The sequence below is a fragment of the Dasypus novemcinctus genome, chromosome 4, assembly GCF_030445035.2.
Source record: "Dasypus novemcinctus isolate mDasNov1 chromosome 4, mDasNov1.1.hap2, whole genome shotgun sequence".
NCBI lineage: Eukaryota > Metazoa > Chordata > Mammalia > Cingulata > Dasypodidae > Dasypus > Dasypus novemcinctus.
This window is the reverse complement of record NC_080676.1, coordinates 101002724-101008723: the sequence shown is the minus strand read 5'-3', so window position 1 is coordinate 101008723 and position 6000 is coordinate 101002724. Positions and strand designations below refer to the sequence as shown.

General features: G+C 42.6%; 1 protein-coding gene across 1 annotated transcript in view; it reads left to right on the top strand.

The window, feature by feature from the left end:
- Positions 1–283: 283 nt before the first annotated feature.
- The window catches only part of NXPE3 (neurexophilin and PC-esterase domain family member 3), a 111953-nt gene continuing 106236 nt past the window's right edge, over positions 284–6000 (top strand). The window contains exon 1 of the mRNA XM_058295919.2: positions 284–409. The gene's annotated coding sequence lies outside the window, so the exon portion shown is untranslated. The remainder of the gene's footprint in view (positions 410–6000) is intronic.

Below are 6000 nucleotides of genomic sequence, written 5' to 3'. Positions count from 1 at the left end.
TTCCGCTATTGCAGAAAAAAGTCGGTCCACGTAGGAACACGGACGGTGTAGTCGCGTTCGCTAAGAAGATAAAAACCTTGAGGCAGATGCTCCCTGGGAAAACCCGACCAAAAAGACGAGAAGCCGGATTGAGAGACGGGCCACACCTCAGACAGGTAGGCGAGCGTGATGGATCTCTCCGCGAGCTCTAGGGGTGCTTACTCTGCGTCCTCGCCCCGACCCCTCTCGCGGCGCTGGCTGATGTCAATCAGAGTCCTCGCCCCGCCCCTCCATGAGCTCGACCAATCGTAACCCGGGGGTCGGGTGTGAGACGACGTAGCGGGGTCAGGAGTTGGCGGCCTGGCGCAGCCGCAGGCGCCCTGGGCGTCCGGGGTTCGGGCGGTGGGAGAGCGCGAGGAGGAACCTGGAGGTGAGTGCTGGGTTGCGCGTTGCGAGCGGGCGCCGGTCCAGGCCCCTTCCTGCAGACCCGGTCCGTTGCCCTTTCCGTCTCGCGTTCTCCTTGCCTGCGAAGCTCCTCCCTGCGCGCTCTGGCTTGTGAGTCCCCGGCCTGGTGCGGATGGGGTGCAGCCCGGGGTCGTGGCATGGGACTGGAAGCTGGAAGCGGAGGCCCTGGCTGCAGGTGAAGACAGAGTTGGAGCTCTAGTCTGCAGCAGTCTTGGAAGGGAGGAGCCGGTGCCGCCGCAAGTCTGGGGCAGGGAGTGGGTGAGGCGGCCTGGGCGCGAGCATCTCCAGCCGCAGTTTTTTGGAGTTGCTGCAGCGCGGGTGAGTGCAGCCGCAACGCGGTGGAGCCAGGACCTCGGGGCGGCAGGTGAAGGTATCTGTCCTCCTGGTACCTTCCCCAGTCCTTAGCGGAACGCTTGACGAAGACTCTCCTTTCGGTCCCTTTCTCCAGTCTCGTCGTTGCTCAGGGCACTAGCTGCATCTTGGGTGGCGGTACTCTAAGACGTTGGACTCTTAGGACTTTAGTGAACTGCCGTAGAGGATAAGATTCGTCGTATGCGGAGTTTGCATTTACTGAAGGGTGTGATGTAGAGACCCTGTCGCCCATCGCCGTCTGATCAAAGGTTACTAGGGTGGTGGTGAGGGGTTTTCAGGTAGGCTGTTTGGGAACCGCTTGAAATTATACACCGTTTGTGTTTAATTGTACTGTGAATTTTTTCTTTTCATTAATTGCTTTAAAGAGGATAGCTGCCACATTCTCTTAACGATGAAGACTCACACTGCTCTGGTGGGCCTCCCCCCTCCCCACTGTAAGTAATTATCATTTGGAACATCAGGGTGTGTTGGAAACTGGCGGAACTCCCAGACCCTGCTAATTATTCGTCTGATTTCCCACAGTGGAGGCAATAGAACACTATTCCATAATGTTTGGGTTCTGCTTCCTTTGACTGTTTTATGTATACTCTTGGTGTTTTTTACCTTGGGGCAGATAAGATGCTGTTATTTGTTACTGAAAAAGGAAACAAAGGGGTATATCACTGAGGTGGAGTTGCTGTCCACATTACTTCCAGAATTGTCCAGACAGGTTAGTGTAAGTTATAATAAAATTCACACATCACTTCTGAGAGGCTATCCCTGACCACCTAAAACAAATAGCACCCTCTGGCCCCACTTTACTAGAGGTTTTCTTATATGGCTGTATATTACAAATATCTGGGGATCTTTTTATGTTGTTATTTTTATTTTTTGTCTTTTTTTTTTTAATGTTATATTCAAAAAATATGAGGTCCCCATATACCCCCACCTCCCTCACCCCACTCCTCCCCCCTATTTCTTTTTAAAAAGCTGTTTCTTGGACCCTACTCCCACAGATGCTTATTTAATTGGTCCGACTGAGCCTCGGGAATGATATTTTTGAACGCTTCCCAGATGATAGTAATGTGCACTTAAGAGTTGAGAACCAAAAATCAACATGCCCTGTATTGTTCTTACAGTATTTACTACTGTGACTTATTTAACTGATTTGTTTGATTACTCCTCCACCCCCAGTGTAATCTCATGAAACATTGGGTCCCTACTTTGGTAGAAGAGTTAGGGAAGGCCTAGGTGAGTCAGCACTTTGGACATATGAGGTGGGCATAGGTGAAGGAGATTTGGAATCTGGGGAAACAAGCTCTGCAGGTAAGCGTCCCTACTTCAGTTTCGTCCAGTGTTTGACCCTGTTTGGTTGACCCATCATTGTCATGGTTTTGGGTGTGTCTCTAGTTCTTCTCTCTGTAGACCTTGGTCTGTTAACTTTCAAGATCTCAGCACCCTATGAGATATAGCTGCTCTTTGGAAAGTTTGAAATGTAAACGTTTCAGTTTGGACATGTTCTATGGAAACTTGTGCTTTTGTCTTTTATATAGGGGCCATATTTTCTGAATTAAAATTCCAGGCACTTGCTCTGAGGAGTACAGTTACATATATGTGGATAATGGGTGAAAGAACTTATGATGGAGACTGTCCCGGACTGGAGATGTATGATTGTCTTCTTATAATAGTGTCTTTATGAAATGGTTGCTCAGGACCATCAGCGCCCAAGAAGGTGGGGTTCGCAGTGCCTCATTTTGTTTATTTAGTACCAAATTCAAGTATTTAATTTAATTCCATGTGATGTAAGTAACCACTTTGACAATTTAATTCGAAATGAGTAAGTTACCACTTTGTAATTCTTTTGTGGGATGAGAATAGGAGTTGGGTAACTTAAATGGCAGCCTAGGATTGTTGTTGCCAGTCATTAAGAGGTTAGATAAACTAGAACATGTCTCATACTTGGAAGTAGTCTAATTCAAAATTTGGTACAAGGGTCCCAACAGATTCTGGGCTCCAAATGCAAGGCAGACTATGCATTTTACCTCTTGCCTGTCCTTTGCACATTAAAAAAGCAAAGATAAGTGATTAACTGACACTTCAGTTCATCAGGTTTAGGGGCAAGTTTAAGATTCTACTTTTAATAGTTGTAGTTTTGAATAAATGAGATTTTGTTTGAGGGACATGGCCAGGAGCAAATAGTAGGAAAGTGTAAAGAAAAGAATAAGAAAAAAACATGGACTTGTTGCATCCAAGTTTTATAGACCTCTATAATAAATTCTTAAATTTATCTTATGCTCTCCTGTTAGAATCTTTTATCATACTTTATGTTCCATGTTCTAGGCATGGAGAGATGCAAATTTTCCTTATTACTATTTTAGAGTAAAGAAGTAGATTCCAAAGATCGTGTTAACCTTTTTAGAGCAGGAGTAGAAAACTGTTCTTCATGGAGTAATCATAACTTATATCTACTTCAGATACTTTTTGTTTACTATAGTGGGAGGATGGATCCTTGAACTAAATGACTAGTTTTTAAAAAAATCACATATGAAACTTTTTTCTTTGGTTTTATTTATATATATATTTAATTATAGTCCTCTTTATAAGGTTTCTTAACTTCAGCTAAAGTCTGAGAATGGTTTGCCATTTTGAAGTTAATGTATATAGATAGCCAGTTACATTTTATTGATAGGAAAAGCAAATATTCCCATCGCCAGGTGCCTCACAACATTGTGCTTATATTTGTGTATACATTTCTGTCCATAAAGTTGCATTCTTAATTGTGAATATGTTTTTGTTTACTTCATTTTCATTAGCATATCTTTGATCTTTAAATCATTTCTGCTGAAGCAGAAAGAATGGTATAAAGATGAAAAGTCATCAATGTGTGCTTCAAATGTGGCAAGAAAAAAATAAAGGCTACTATCACGATTGCTTGGGTTCAAGATTTCATATTGGAAGGAAAGTTAGATGTAAACTCTAATGTCTTAGCTCGAATGAACATTTCTTTTTGTAACTGGACATTTCCTAAAAGATAAATTACATTGGTAATGTATTTTTATATTTTGGTTGGTCTGGGAAACTTTTATCTAGAGCTATTCCCATCCTGCACTGTCAGGTTGGTTCTAAGGTGATTTGAGATACCAAATGATGTTTCCCAGCTCCCTTTACAAATAATTGTTTTGTTATATACAAAAAAGTTTGTATTTGTAGGAAAATGCAGAATCCTGTTACTTTTACTTAAAAATCTTTCATTTTAAATTGAAATTTTTTCTGAATCTGATTTAATGCTGTACTTATGTTTTATCATGGATTTTTACTTTTAAAACCCAGCTTTATTTATTTATTTTTAGGAGGTACTGGGGATCGAACCCAGGACCTTGTACATAGGAAGCTGGTGGTCAACCACTTGAGCTACATCCACTCCCAACTTTGTTTTTATATTTGTGATTTGTGACACCAGGCACTGTATCTAGACATAAAGATAAAGGAGAAAAACAAAAACTGCTCAGAGATGATTTATTAACATTTTGATGTATTTATTTTCAAAGAAAGGACCATGTAGTGTGCTTTGGGGTTTATCTACTTATGTGTACAAATAGGTCTCTCAAATATCAGTGCTCTACTTGCTTGGCAGGAAGTCAGGTATTTTCCCAGCATGACCTTAAATAATGATTTTTGGTAGTTGTCTGTAATAGTCATTGTTCTCTAGGGAAACAGAATCAACAAGAGATATCTGTCAATAGTATGCGATTTTACAAGAGTCTCTCATGCAGCTGTGGGGATGCACAAGTCCAGGTTCTGCAGGCAGTCTGCAACCAGAGACCGCAGTGACAGACCAATGAAGGTTCTTGATGAGTTCTGGGAGATGTTGGCTGTCCAAAGACAAGCTGGGAAATTCTCTCCCAATGCTGAAATCACTTCCCCTTTTAAGGCATTCAACTGATTGGGTTAAGCATCACTCTTGCTGATGGCAGTCTCCCTGATTGATGAAATTATAACCAACTATCCATGATTTACCACAGCAGGAAAATTAATGGTAACTGAAGTCCATAAATGCCCTTATAATACAGTTAGCCCAGTGCTTGTTTGACCAAACAACTGTGTACAATTTCCTGGGCGAGTTGACACAGTAGCCTAACCATCACAGTGTCCTTGACCGTGAGGGGCTTCCTGCATATTTGCATTGCTCCCTTTAGACTGTACGTATTTAGCTGTGGGGCCTGCTGCCCTTGCCATTCTGCACCACTGCCTGCTAATGTGCTGCTGCTGACTTCCCTCGAACCACACTGACATCCTCTAAACTGTCCGTGTCCACCCACCCCATGAACCACTCCTGCCCATATTGTAGCTTAATTCTTGAGGAGTGTCGTCTTTATCTTCTGCCTCGCTGGTCATTAGGGAAATCCATAATACCTACGACCAACTCTTTGAGGAGGGTTTCTATAGCGGAGCACTTGGGGCTCTGGTGACAGAGTTATTTCCTCTATTTCACAACCATTGCCTTACCAGAATTTACAGACACTTCAGAGTAGGTGTTGCAAAGGGGCCGTGCTGGGGTCATGAGATGGTTAAGTGCGGTCTTCTGCATTGCCTGGCTTCCTGCTGAGGAGGTCACATGTGGTGGATTTATTCCTCTTTAATTTAAGAGGGGGAAACTGTCTCTTGCCTAATATAGGTGTAAGTCTTCAGGGGGAATTTTTGTCACTTAGTACAGTACCTGGTACCTAGTAGGCATCCATAACTATTGTATGAGTTGTCGAATCAGTATAGTAAAAATCTAAATATGCGGAGGGAATAAAAAAAGTATGATGCATTGTTATCACTTAGGTACTTTATCTCTAATATCTGATTTCTGTTTTTTTTTAACATCATAATTGATATAGTCTAGGTGGAGAGATAAGAGATACATACAGATAGAGATATTTCCTTATTAACTGAAGCCCATAGTTTATATTAGGGTTTATTCTTTGTGTTGTACAGTTTTTTTGTGTGTGATTTTTTTGAGTTAATTTTTTATTTTTAAAGAAGCTCTAGGTTACGTAAATGTTACATCAAAAATATAGGGAAGGCGGCGGACTTGGCCCAGTGGTTAGGGCGTCTGTCTACCACATGGGAGGTCTGCGGTTCAAATCCTGGGCCTCCTTGCCCTGTGTGGAGCTGGCCCATGTGCAGTGCTGATGCGCACAAGGAATGCTGTGCCATGCA